At 42.7% G+C, this 15,342-nt stretch overlaps 1 protein-coding gene across 1 annotated transcript in view; it reads left to right on the top strand.

Moving 5' to 3' along the window:
- UNC5D (unc-5 netrin receptor D) overlaps window positions 1-15,342 on the top strand; it is a 709,113-nt gene that overhangs the window by 163,494 nt on the left and 530,277 nt on the right.

Here is a 15,342-nt window from a genome sequence, read left to right as displayed (position 1 = left end):
TCTGATAACTATGATAACACACGTCACAGTGTTATCTCCTGCCATCTTGTGACAAATCCATTGAAATACATTGAAAGAGTTAACCTTTTTGTGCCATTTTTTACTTAACCCGTCAACCATCAAGTTTAGCTCGGCTGCATCTGTACAACATCCATCTTTACCATCTTTACCACTAAAGGACATTAAGATAGCAGCATGCTTCCTTAGCTTCAATGCTCCTCCCTGTAGAGCAACTATAAAAATACCATATGTGTCAAAGAGGTTGCTATTATACATGAGGTAGGATAACCGCTAAAAATTGTGATGAACTCAGTTTAGTCTAATTATTTCTCTCCAAGCCCATCATCATCAGCCCTTCTCTATTCTGCACATTTAAGTGCCTTTTTCAGAATTTTACAAAACTGCAACTCCCACCGTACCCGGATAGCCCTGGGTTTTGAATGCGTTCAAACATGGCCACCGTAGTCTAACAGGAGAGGAGGTTGCAGCCCCCCTGCTGTATGCTGTAGCATGGCAATTACAACCTCAGTGACAATGTTTGCTATAAATGTGTTTCTACTTATCATCTTTGTACTGTGTCTGTTATGTCTTATTCACACGTCAGTGTTTTGGTCAGTGATTTCCATCAGTGATTTTGAGCCAAAACCAGGAGTGGAGCCTCTACAGACATAAGGTATAATGTTCTTTGTTTAGAGCCGCGCCTAGTTTTGGCTCAAAATCATTGACCGAACACTAACGTGTGAATGAGGCGCTACTTTGTGACATGTACTGTTTTCTGTAATGCATGTATAACATACGTGCTTCATAAATTATATACTGTTCTCCTATACTGCATGAATACTAGTAGATATCTCATCATTCTTTCCAGTAATTTCACCCCGAAATCCCATAAAGATCCGTCCAGCAGAACAGAGGTTAAGGTTATTTACTATTTCCAGCCTTCAACAAGTTCACTGTTAATGGTGCATCATGCTGGTTTTAATTAGTCTTGCTCAGCACCGGGACTGGTGTTGAAGGGGGAGGATTAAAAGGCTAATGATCTGCATAGGTTCTCCTATGGCTCTTTAACAGCTTTAGCAGTCAAGGGGTTATAATGCACTATATGCCATCACCTTTAACGAAGCGGATCCCCTACTGAGGCTGTTTACAGGCAGCTTTATCAGAGGGCTGTCAGCCGTGGATCCAACCATCTCCAGAAAGCAGGCCTGCATTAGCGGTGAAAGAGGCTGACAGCACACAGTCCTACCTGCAGTAACGGCCTACACGGTCTACTTTATTATGTTTGGCACAAACAGTGTGAAATCTTTTACTGCATTATTCCCCTCCGCTGTAAACAGTCCAGCACTATAGTTTATCATCTCATACACATTGAAGCCGACATCCTTTCCATTAACCTCTCAATAAAGTCATTGTCCTTATGTTAAATATTAGCCTCGCTCCTAACAAGGCATTTGCTAACAATACTCTGTAGTAGACAATGCACTACATATTTCTTAGGAGACGTGAACGGCGTATATAGACTATGGTTATATTTATCTTTCATATTCACATAAAAAGACTGGGCTTTTTGTTTGCCCTTGTATGTTCTTTATGTTGCTTTAACGTTGCATATATACACTTTGGCTCAGTGGCGTAGCTAGAAATGACTGGGCACCACAGTAAATTTTTGAATGGGGCCGCCTCCCCAAGTTATTTTTTCGCAACCCCTTCCTTTCATGCCGCCCCCATTCCTGTGGCTAGTAAAGATCGTTCTCTCAGACCAGGCCCGGCAGATGTTCCATCTGTTTTCTACACTGTCTATACTGTCACTGTATATAATTTCATTGTGTAATACTGTTGAGGGGGCCCTGACAAAATCTTTTAGTCCTCCTCCTCCTGGATGGGCCCCTTCTGGGTCAGTGCCCCAAAGCAGCCGCTTCCCCTGCTTCACCTATAGCTACGCCCCTGCTTTGGCTGTAGGTGTTCACATCGAATGATGATTTGAAAAAACTGTTGAGATTGAATATTTTTTAATATATCTGAAGACGTAGGAGGTCATTTACTATTCTGAAATATGCCTAAATTAGAAATATTTTAGGCGCAGATATCGCCGCAATCTGCGACGTTTCCCCCCTCAAGCCAGGTCTGAAATTGTGGGTGCAGCATGGGTGGGGAAGGGCATGGTCTGGCAAGCCCATCTCATTCATCATTTTCTATGCCTCTTTTAGGCATAGAAAATGGTCTAAATGTAAGACAGCTCGGAAGCTGTCTTACATGTAGACCTGGCGCTGGATGTGCTGAAGTTATGAAGAGGCCTGCCCCACTTCATAAGTTCGGTGGATCCTCCACCAGTTATGGGGCCTTATTAAGACCAGCGTCTAAAACGCCAGTCTGTATAAATGTGCCCCATGGTATTTTGTAGCACATTGATTTACAGTATTAATGTCACTGTCACGGCTGAGGATGGGGGAAATCCTCAGCCGTGTGGAGCCCGGTGATGTTATGGCTGCTTGACCAAGAAGACAGGATTAGGGAGCAGGTCACCTCCTAAAGGCATCCCTAACCTGACCCTGACTCCTAGCTACATGAGCCAACCTTGATGGTAGGAGAGCTCATGCTCCGGAACCTAGAAGTCCCTGCTAGCCCTCAAGATGGCCCTAAACTAGGAGCTGAGTAAGACAACCCACTCCTCCTAGACACGGAGGAGCAGGAGTCTCAACGGCCAAGCTGCTGGAAAAGGGGAGACATAAACAGCTCTATGGATATGGCAGGTGAACAAAGAGTTCCACCTACCTGCCACAGCCTTGCTGACTGGATCCCTGTGTAAGCAGGGTGCAGATCACAAACGCATCCCCACACAGGGACCCAGATCCATAGCTGCACAAAATCACATGTAAAACATCAAACGGACATCACACATAACTAGAAATAAACTTAATGAGACATTATGGTTATAACCACAGGGGTGGCTCTTACTGGCAGGTAGTAAAGACAGGAGGCTGCTTTCAGCTAAGCATGGCTGAAGCAACCTGCAGACCTGCAAAAGCAGTGAGGCTTTATAGGCCAAGAAGCCACACCCCACAGTCGGACACACCCAGTGCACACACACACACTAGGAAGGAGATTAACCCTTCCAACACCAGGGAAGGGAAAACACCACTTAAAGGGGACGTGCACACAATAACATAAAAAGCAAGTGCACACATACACACAAAACCGCATGCACAACATAGCAAGCTGCAATGGCACAGCTCAGACTGCTACGCTGCCACATACATACTGTTGCCAGCGGCAACCACAGGTGAGGCAAATACCACAGCCCTCACCTGTGATTGACAACCAAAGAAAACCGCATGCGGTTCAGGAGTCACGGTCATAGCCATGGCCGTGACACTCCCACCCCTCAAAGCCCCCCCACCAAAAAAAAGGAAACTGGTGAGAGACTCGCACAAGGGGATAGGAGAAGGGAACGTCCACTCTCAGGACATGGTTCCCAGAAAGTCGCTGTCAGCTGCATCCTCTCCCAGCACACAACACAGCCAGTCCGACGAGGCCTGCAGCCCGCACCAGCGACACGGAAATGGAACCACTGAGAGTGGACGAGGGGACTCTCCACTCACGTCCCCACTCTAGTCGCTGCCAGCAGACACTCCTAACCAGCACGCAGCCGGACCACTTACGGAGTGCTGCCAGCAGACGACCAGAGATGGGAACATGGAGAGGGACGAGGGATCCCCAACACGGAGACGGAAGGTAAGGTGGCGGGGAATAAGCCACCAACCGTGCCGTTAACGGAGAACCCCCAGGAACGCTCTCCCTCCGGAGAACGCGCATGCAGGCCACAAGGGGATGACACTGCATGCTGCACCCTCTTTCGAAGGTATGCATAACACATACCAAACAAACACCAAGTGTAATAAAATATCAGGGGACGCCAAACGAACACGGTGAGGAAGTGGCGGGGAAAAGCCACACACCGTGCCGTCAGCGGCGAACCCCCAGAACGCTCTCCCTCCGAAGAGCGCGCATGTACCCCTTCAGCAGACGGCGGTACATGCTTCACCCTCATTCGAGGGAATGCATACTCCCACCCCTCAAAGCCCCTCCCAACAACAAAAGGGGAAGGTTGGTGAGGCACAAAAAACAATGGGGGGGGGGAGGGGAAAGACAAACAAAAGGGGACACCAAAACAGACAACGGTGAGCTAGGAAGGGCAGGAAATGCCACTCACCGCGCCGTAAACGGTGAAACCCCCATAACGCTCTCCCTCCGGATAACGCGCATGCACCCCATCCGTAGATAGCGGTGCATGCTTTACCCTCTTTTGAGGGAGCGCCACGTAAGAAGCGACTGTGGTCATACTGTCACGGCTGAGGATGGGGGAAATCCTCAGCCGTGTGGAGCCCGGTGATGTTATGGCTGCTTGACCAAGAAGACAGGATTAGGGAGCAGGTCACCTCCTAAAGGCATCCCTAACCTGACCCTGACTCCTAGCTACATGAGCCAACCTTGATGGTAGGAGGGCTCATGCTCCGGAACCTAGAAGTCCCTGCTAGCCCTCAAGATGGCCCTAAACTAGGAGCTGAGTAAGACAACCCACTCCTCCTAGACACGGAGGAGAAGGAGTCTCAACGGCCAAGCTGCTGGAAAAGGGGAGACATAAACAGCTCTATGGATATGGCAGGTGAACAAAGAGTTCCACCTACCTGCCACAGCCTTGCTGACTGGATCCCTGTGTAAGCAGGGTGCAGATCACAAACGCATCCCCACACAGGGATCCAGATCCATAGCTGCACAAAATCACATGGAAAACATTAAACAGACATCACACATAACTAGAAATAAACTTAATGAGACATTATGGTTATAACCACAGGGGTGGCTCTTACTGGCAGGTAGTAAAGACAGGAGGCTGCTTTCAGCTAAGCATGGCTGAAGCAACCTGCAGACCTGCAAAAGCAGTGAGGCTTTATAGGCCAAGAAGCCACACCCCACAGTCGGACACACCCAGTGCACACACACACTAGGAAGGAGATTAACCCTTCCAACACCAGGGAAGGGAAAACACCACTTAAAGGAGACGTGCACACAATAACATAAAAAGCAAGTGCACACATACACACATCACACAAAACCGCATGCACAACATAGCAAGCTGCAATGGCACAGCTAAGACTGCTACGCTGCCACATACATACTGTTGCCAGCGGCAACCACAGGTGAGGCAAATACCACAGCCCTCACCTGTGATTGACAACCAAAGAAAACCGCTGACAACCGCATGCGGTTCAGGAGTCACGGTCATAGCCATGGCCGTGACAGTCACGTACGCTGATTACTCCAAATCTGCCAATCAGAATAACTCCCTTCTCCAGGAATCTAATAACTGTAACCTGTAATAATGTTATTACTCTCCAGAAATGTGTCCAGAATCCTCTTGAACTCTTTTAGAGGGTTCACCATCACTACCTCTTCTTTTGCATTGAGATTGGGTGCAAAGAGAATCTCTTGCTTTGAAGGACCTGCCCTGTCCTGCATTGCAAAGACAATCCATTAAGTTGATTTAACCCTCTGCAATGCTTGCTTTTCCCCTGTGGTGGCGCTGCAGGAAAAAAGAATACTCAGGTTCCCCCACAGATCACAGCTGATCACTGAGAGAACCTGTCACATTCTCAGAAAACATTCACTGGCTGCATGCCTTTACAGCTGGCTCTTCACTGTTTCTATATATTTTTTTCTTCCTTTACCCTTTTACCTACAATTGGGGCCATTCGTTTTGGTGCCCCGTACTATTGAATTGTCTCCAGCACTAGTGGTGAGCGAAGTTATGAAAACTTACATTCGGTTGCTTCGCCGAATTTCACAAAAAAATTCACTTCATGGTGAATTCCTTTCTTCACAAAGCATATTTCTTTGTAAGTAGAGGGCATAATGTCAGGGAACGGTGATTGTGACAACCCCCCCCCAGTCATTTTACCCCTCAGATGCCACATTCATCACCACTGATGGCCAGTTCTCATTGTTCGCACGCAAACGTATGCGGGCTGCCATCTTTTTTCACAAGTCCGGCGAGGCTCAGGTAAGCCCTTACCTGTGCCTGTGCGCGAGCCGGTCTGAAAACAAGTGCGGTCAGCGGGAGCAGGCAGTTTCGAGAACAGCCACCGGGGGCCTTCATCAGGCTGTTCTCAGAACTGCCTGCTCCCGGTGACTGCATTTGTTTTCAGACCGGCTCGTGGCACAGGCACAGGTAAGGGCTTACCTGTGCCTTGCCGGACTTGTGAAAAAAGATGGCAGCCCGCATATGTTCGCGGGCGAACAATGCGAACTGGCCATCACTGTTCATCACTGATCTTGGCATCTGATATAAAAATGAAGGCCTGTCAAGGGTTAAAAAATAATACTCACCTCGTCCATTTGAGCGCGAAGAGGCCGCTGTGGCCATCTTGATTGAAGATTCAGTGCAAAATCTCACGCGGTGTGTGATGACATCATGACACTGGCGACATGGTGACATCCTACGTCACCACGCAAGGGATTTCACTCGGGATCTTCAATCAAGATGGCCGTGGCGGCCTCTTCATGCTCAAACGGATGCTACAATGATCCATTACAGTGTAAAGTGCAAAAAGCTGGCAGGGGAGCACTGTTTTTGACCTGAGAGCGCCCCTACTGGCTGTAGAACTAACTGTAGTCTGTAGGCTGTGAATTAACCCCTTCTTTCCATGACTATGGCGGAAGGGTTTAAATCATGTTTTCTTTTTTCATAAAAAAAATAATAATAAAAAGTTAAAAATAAATAAAAAAAATAATAATAAAAAGTGAAATAAAGAAAATTTTGAAAAGTTATATCTATAGATATTAGTTTTAGCGATAGTAAGGTGTCCCGTGAAAAATAATATCGGCTCAGAAAATAATTAGTTATTTGCAGTTAGATAGACGGATTTGCTAAAACTGAAAAATTGGCCTGGTAAAGATGTAAAGGTGTAAAGACTCTGATAATGAAACAGTTATTGTTAATGTTATATTAATATGTATATACAATGTTATGTTAACACGTTCTTTGTAACAAGATGGTACTTATTGCAAGAAAAGGACTTTTACTACAGGTCAAGACACATGTGTCTCCATCATACGGAGCGCCTGCGTGGGGCTCACTTGGGCTTGCTTTCTATCATCATAGCTATTTAATGAAAGGATTTGCCGTGAAGGCAGCTGTGGTGGGTTGGAGAACAGCCCCCGGTGGAAGACGTTTTATTTATTCACCAAATTAATAGGCAGACAAGTCAACACAGTAGTATTATTCAACGGAGTTATTGACTATCCTTGTGTGTCTTGTTAACCAGCTGCCAGGCTCCTGGAATATGATAAATAGGCCTTCCGTCCAGTCACTTAGCTTTCCTGGAGGTGAAATATGCCTGACATGATTTATCTGCTCACTCTTACCCACGCTTCTCCACCAGCCCCCTGTGCAATGTCCCATTCCTTTCATCATTTTTTTTCCAATCTCTTCTGAATATTTACTAGAAATGCTTCAACTTGGTAGTAAAGGAAATAATAAGGTACAGAATAATGGAGATCATTTGATTTATGAACAGATTTCAATAAGCAACACAAAGAGACCTCCATATTGGGTAGAAAAATTCATAGCAAATCCATGGTGGATTTTGCTGCAGATCTGAAGCCAATTGGCTTGTGTAACATGCAAATTTTTACTTTGGATTTGCAGGGAATTTCACGACTGATTTCATTCCTTTACATTGAAAGGGGTGGAATCCATAGTAAAAAATCCTCAGCAGAAATTGGCATGCTGCAGATTTAAAACTCTGCACAACGGGTACATTTCTACATGGAAAATTTCCGCAGCATGTGGATAAGAATTGTTCTGCTGTCACCCACTTTGCTGCTGCAGATTTTATCCAGCTGAGTACCCTAAAAACTAACATTTGAGTCGGTTGTAATGTACAGTATTTGTTTTACATACGGTATGCAATACACATACCAGTCATCAGCATTGCAGTACCTCAGGGGAGGTCGCTCTCCGTCGAATAAGCATTCAGCTACATAAGGTACAGTAAGGGCAACAAAGAAAATATGAAAAAGTGGTTAAAGAGCTTAAATATTGAAGACCTACCCTTAGTATAAGTTATCAATGTCAGAGTGCTGGAAATCTGATTCTCGCCACTTATTCTAATCAACTGTTGGAAGAATCCGTGGCACACGGGTAAGCACTGCCACCTTTTCCTCGACTTCCATTGATCACGTGGCCTTCCAGAAGCTCCCAATGAGCTACAATACCAAATACAGTTGCTATACAAGGTGCAACACTGTGCTTGGTATGAAGAGTCTGCAGCACTTAGATAAGCACCAGCGGGGTTGGGAGCTGGACCTCCACCGATCAGATATTGATGACTTATCCTGAGGAAAGGTCATTAATACTGTATGTTCTGGAAAACCCTTTAAAGGGATGTTTCCACAATGAATACTTATCCACTATCCACAGGACATGTGTCTGTTCACTAGGGGTCCGACTGCGAGAACCTCATTGATCAGGAGAATAGAGGTTCCCGATTCCCCATGTCATTGGAGCAGTGACACACTGCTTGCCTATCTTCATGCTTCCCACCGACTTTAAATGCAGTACCAACACACTTGCTTGACTGCCAGCCATTTAAACTACTTACTGCCGGTGTACAGTGAGGATGAACTGGGGGCATGGGGCCGCTATTACTGGTATAATTCCCAATATATTTTATTTTGCTAGTATGAACTGAAATGTTTCTGATCCTGTACGTAATAATAGAATCTTCTTATCGAGCTTAGAAAAGGATGTGGTCCTAACAGAAAGGTGTCTGCCCGTACAAGTTCACAGCACAGCCCTTATAAATCTAAGATGCAAGCTAGTTGCTGAAGTGTCCTTTACTCGCCTGTCATCTGTATAATTGTTATCATTATTAATAAAGCAATAGAGGTTCTCTCCTCATTGCAGTTTGTGTGTGAAATCAATAGGAAATGTATATGGATCACAGGAAGCACTTAGCTCTGCAATAAAAAAAAGTAGAATAAATGGCTATATGCTACAAACACAAGTGGGCAGCTGCCAAAAAAAGAGGTGCAAAATGTTAAAAGATCAAAGATAAAAAATAAATTGTTAGTTTATGGCATACGGCATAAACGTGCCAGATATAGTCACCTCCATATCTCTGTGATGAAGTCCAAACAGAAAGTGCTAAGGAGGATGGTTATGAAGGCCGATAAATACTTTGCATGCAAGTCAAGTTAAAGAGTTAAAAAAGTAATTGCTCTCCAAAGCATCGCAACCTAGATTTGTGCATAGACATTGAGATAAGTAACTCTCTAAAATACAAAGGGGTTGATGTTTTTTATGCCTTCAGGTACGTGGTGTATTGTGGATTCATGTGGTAGATCTCTAAAAGGGTTCCCATAGAATTCAGCAGCCCATTCTGTACCTCTGTGTGCTCCATTGCATGCTGCGTTATGAGGTTGTTCTCACTAAGGGACCATACAATAGGAGAGAAAGTGCCTACAGATTTGTAATACACACCTACAGGGACTATGTTGCTGCAATACAGAGATGCTCCTGGGACCTAATGCAAAAGATGTAACTCATCTATTATATCCCTATACTAGGGTGCTTGGGTATACCCTTTACAGTTATGTCCTTTAAGCAACATTACTGTCTGTATGAGCCTTTATACTATATCAATATTAGTGTTGAGCACGAATATTCGAAAAACTTATTTTTATCGCAAACATTGTCACTTCGAAAATTCGTGAATATTTAGAATATAGTGCTATATATTCATTATATCGAATATTCGTCATTTTTTTCCATCTGAAGTCATGATTCCTTCCTGCTTAAGTTGCTTGTGGCCAATGACTCATTGGCCCACAAGCAAGAAGCAGGGAGGAATCATGTATTCAGATGGAAAAAATTACGAATATTCTAAAAAGGAATATATGCACTATATTCTATAGTGCTATATATCGTTTTTGACCCACGCCTTTATTGAGCGCGCAATATTTGCATATTGCGCGATTATTACCTTGCCGATTTTCACGTAAAAAAAAAAGAATATAGAATATAACGAATATACAAATTTGCGAATATATGACAAATATTCTACAAAATATTCGCGAAATAGCACGAATTTGAATATGACCCCTGCTGCTCATCACTAATAAATATACACTCACATAAAGAATTATTAGAAACACCATACTAATACGGTGTTGGACCCCCTTTTGCCTTCAGAACTGCCTTAATTCTACGTGGCATTGATTCAACAAGGTGCTGATAGCATTCTTTAGAAATGTTGGCCATATTGATAGGATAGCATCTTGCAGTTGATGGAGATTTGAGGGATGCACATCCAGGGCATGAAGCTCCCGTTCCACCACATCCCAAAGATGCTCTATTGGGTTGAGATCTGGTGACTGTGGGGCCATTTTAGTACAGTGAACTCATTGTCATGTTCAAGAAACCAATTTGAAATGATTTGAGCTTTGTGACATGGTGCATTATCCTGCTGGAAGTAGCCATCAGAGGATGGATACATGTTCTCATTCTGTTTACGCCAAATTCGGACTACCATTTGAATGTCTCAACAGAAATCGAGACTCATCAGACCAGGGAACATTTTTCCAGTCTTCAACAGTCCAATTTTGGTGAGCTCGTGCAAATTGCAGCCTCTTTTTCCTATTTGTAGTGGAGATGAGTGGTACCCGGTGGGGTCTTCTGCTGTTGTAACAGCCCATCCGCCTCAAGGTTGTGCGTGTTGTGGCTTCACAAATGCTTTGCTGCATACCTCGGTTGTAACGAGTGGTTATTTCAGTCAACATTGCTCTTCTATCAGCTTGAATCAGTCGGCCCATTCTCCTCTGACCTCTGGCATCCACAAGGCATTTTTGCCCACAGGACTGCCGCATAGTGGATGTTTTTCCCTTTTCACACCATTCTTTGTAAACCCTAGAAATGGTTGTGCGTGAAAATCCTAGTAACTGAGCAGATTGTGAAATACAGACCGGCCCGTCTGGCACCAACAACCATGCCATGCTCAAAATTGCTTAAATCACCTTTCTTTCCCATTCTGACATTCAGTTTGGAGTTCAGGAGATTGTCTTGACCAGGACCACCCCCCTAAATGCATTGAAGCAACTGCCATGTGATTGGTTGACTAGATAATTGCATTAATGAGAAATAGAACAGGTGTTCCTAATAATTCTTTAGGTGAGTGTATAGAATGAATAACATAGTAAAACAAAAGTCTAAACTATGAACCTAAAAACCTATACTAGAAAAGTACCAAAAATAAGCCCTATTGGCTAGTTTAAACCACACATTTCTAGCGATAAAACTGTAATATTATGTGTTAAAAATACATTTTAACTTTCACAATGGAACTTAGAGCAGGATTAGCTTCTAATAACTTTAGCACTGCCATTGATCATGTAGTATCTAGCTCTGGGCCATTCTAGCAGGAACCCAGAGCTATTCAGCTATTTCAATAGTGGCACAGTGACTCACATGGACTTATCAAAGTTATTTTTCTAAGTCTTTCAGTCCATTTCTAGGGATGGCCTATTCTCAGGAGACACCCCGCACCCCACCAATCAGCTGTTCAAAAGTAGCTCTGGCACCAGTAGCATGCTTTGGGATTACAAAGCTCCATAGATTGTATAGTAATAGTATCTATCTATCTAGATCTCCAAACAATGAGGCAGCACTCCAAAATGGTGAAAAAATGATGACCCAGTTTATTCCCAAGGCAACGTTTCAGCCCACACAATGAGGCTTGACAAAGGCCTCATTGTGTGGGCTGAAACGTTGCCTTGGGAATAAACTGGGTCACCATGTTTTCACCATTTTGGAGTGCTGCCTCATTGTTTGGAGATATTCATTAGCGGACGTTTATGCAGGACTCCCCAGAGGATTTTGCACCCTATTCTTGTTGTTGGTCTGACTGTGCTGCTGTTTTTTTTATTGTTCTATCTATCTATTTATCTATCTATCTATCTCTCTCTCTCTATCTATCTACACACGTGGACAAACTTGTTTGTACCCTTCCGTTAAAGAAAGAAAAGCCCACAATGGTCACTGAAATAAATTGAAGCTGACAAAAGTAATAATAAATAGAAATTTAATGAAAATCAACTGATGAAAATCAGACATTGCTTTTGAATTTTGGTTCAACAGAATAATTTATAAAACAAACTAATAAAACTGGCCTGGACAAAAATGATGGCCCCCTTAACTTAAAATTTAGTTGAACAATTTTTTGAGGCAATCACGGCAATCAATTTCTGTAACTGGTGAGACAGGTGAGACTTCTGTACCTGTAGACAGGCATTGTTGCCCGCTCCTTGTGAGCAAATAGCTCCAGCTGTCTCGGGTTTGAAGGGTGCCTTCTCCAGACTGTTTGTTTTAGCTTCTTCCATAGATGTTCTATAGGATTTAGATCAGGGATCATAGAAGGTCACTTCAAAATAGTCCAATGCTTTGCTCTTAGCCATTACTGGATGTTTTAGCTGTGTGTTTTAGGTCAGTATCCTGTTGGAGGAGGACCCATGACCTGCAACTTAGACCAAGCTGACACTGTGGGGCGCATTTCACTCCAGAAAGCCTTGATAGTCTTCAGATTTCATTGTACCCTGCACAGATTCAAAACACCCTATTCCAGATGCAGCAAAGCAGCCCAAAAACATAACCGAGCCTCCTCCATGTGCAGGTACAATGTTCTCTTTTTTTGCACCGTATGCTTCAAATTTGTGTCTGTGAATATAGTGCATAGTGCAGACGTGACTTACAAAAAAGCTTCTGTTTTTTTTCTCATCCAAAGGACATTCTCCCAAAAGCTTTGTGGCTTGTAAATATGCATTTTGGCAAATTCCAGTCTTACATTTTTATGATTTGCTCTCAACAATGGTTTCCTCCTCAGTCTTCTTCCATTTAGTCCACTTTGGCTAAGACAGCAATGGATAGTGTGATCTGACACTGATGTACCTTGACCTTTGAGTTCACCTTTAATCTTTTTGGAAGTTGTTCTTGGCTCTTTGGTTACCATTCGTATTATCCTTCTCTTCAGTTTGTCAACAATTTTCCTCTTGCGGCCACATCCAGGGAGGTTGGCTACAGTCCCCATAAACCTTAAACTTCTTAATATTTTGTGCAACGGGAACATCAAACTGTTTGGAGATGGTCTTTTAGCCTTTACCTTTAACATGTTAATCTATAATTTTCTTTGTAATCTTCTGAGACAACTATCTCCTTAGATTTTTTTGTCCTTTTTAGTGTGGTACACACCATGATACCAAAAAACACAGTGACTACTTTTCACCCTTTAAATAGGCAGCCTGACTGATTACAAGCTTGAAGGCACCTGTGATGCAAATTACAGGACACACCTTAGTTTAACATGTCCCTACGGTCAAATTTTTTCAATCTTTTCTAAGGGTACCGTAATTTTTGTCTAGGCCAGTTTCATTAGTTTGTTTTATTTTAATTATTCTGTTGAACCACAATTCAAAATCAATGTCTTATTTTAATTAGCTGATTTTCAGTAAACATTTTTTATTACTTTTGTCATTTTCAAATTATTTCAGTAACCATTGCGGGTTTTTCTTTCTTTAACAAAAGGATACCAACAATTTTGTTTTTATATATCTATCTATCTATTTATCTATCTATTAATCTATCTCCTATCTATGAACTATCTATCTATCTATTTATCTTTCTATCTAATCAACTATTTATATATCTAAGATTTGACTGCTTGTATAAAGGAGCAATTGCATTCATTACTATTCGGAGACATATGCATCACTGCCTGAGCTTTCTTTCTGTCAGGTGGTAAGCTTTGTCCTGTTTAATTTGAACATTTCTAAGTTTTTATCACAACCATTGTTATTTTTCCAAATAGTCATATAAATATTTAAAGGCTTATTGACTGCTGTATTTCTTGGTTTGCCATGCAGCATTTCTGCTTATTGATTTACAGTCACTCTCTTGCAGTCTGTGTATTTTAGAGTAAGTGACTGCAATGGCCAGCCACCTCAGGTGATGAAAAACACAACCTCTGGCCTTGTATATTTTGCTGCATTAACATTTAGGTTATCTGCCAGGTCTTGCTTTCCGTTGAACATCACTTGATATCTTATACGCTTACAGTCTCAAGGTTTGCTTAGCATTTCAATGTCAAAGGCATCTAAGTTGAAAAGGTATGCAAATGTTTGAATCTTAAAGGAAACCTGTCACGTTGAACATGGTGTCTGATCTGGTATACAGCAGAAGGAGCCAAGTAGATTGATGTATAGTGTTGAGGGAAAAGATTCATTATAGCTTGTATTTTTACTCAATCTTTTATTTCTAAGTTTTGGAGTCCAGTGGGTGGTCTTATTAGTAATTGACAGTCTTTCCGTATGAGTGTACATACTGAATCTTTTCCCATGAAAACAGTCTGCCTAGCTTCCTTTGCTCTATATCATATTGCCTGAATATTATACACCATTTTCAATGTGACAGGTTTTCTTTAATTCTAAGCCAACAGCCTCCACTCACAATTTCCCCAGTTTGAAATATTCTATTACATTTCGTTCTCCACTTGATGCCCATGTATTTTCAACCTGGCACTCATCCTACCAACCTAAAGCTACTTGAATTATTGTTATGACCATAACTTTTAAGCAGTTATCATTCAGCATTCCCTTCCCTGTTAGCCAGAACTTTGGAGGACTGAGAAGGACCATCTATTATTGCTGTTTAGTTAAATGGACATTATGTAGTACTGCATTTCTCCTGCAGGGGTCACTACAAAGAAATTGTGATGTTGCTACAGTTTACTCCAATGATAAGATCTTATTACAGTAGTTCAACCAATAAACCCAAAGCAATCTGCATGTAAGGGGGTGAAACTTTACAGAAAATTTTTTTTTGTCTCTGAGTGGTATGAGTGGCTCCCCACTCTAGGATATTGGAAACAGTTGTAACTTAAATAAAATGGACTTTACTGTCACTAGGAGGCAAAACCTTGTTGGTTATTATAACAGTCATTTTAATAATCTTTCATTTAGGGTACCGCCTTTATGAGATGCAACAGGTTAATTAGGTGAACATTATCTTTAAGGGGCACCAGGCAAATACAACACAGCTCAAGAGACAACAACTTACTCTTCGCTGGGTTGTGTTACACTTAGTTCCCTGGGTTTTAACACTCTGGCTCTTGTCTCCTCAGACAAGCAGCAATGAAGGTGGTTGTATGTCTGCAGTTATCAGATCATGGCTTCATCTCCACATGGCACCGTGCTACAAAATCTGCACAATGCCAATCAGATGTGTTATGACTTTCC

Source organism: Bufo bufo, chromosome 1 (genome assembly GCF_905171765.1).
Source record: "Bufo bufo chromosome 1, aBufBuf1.1, whole genome shotgun sequence".
NCBI classification, from domain to species: domain Eukaryota; kingdom Metazoa; phylum Chordata; class Amphibia; order Anura; family Bufonidae; genus Bufo; species Bufo bufo.
Note: the sequence above shows the minus strand (reverse complement) of the source record. Positions and strands in the feature narration are given on the sequence as shown.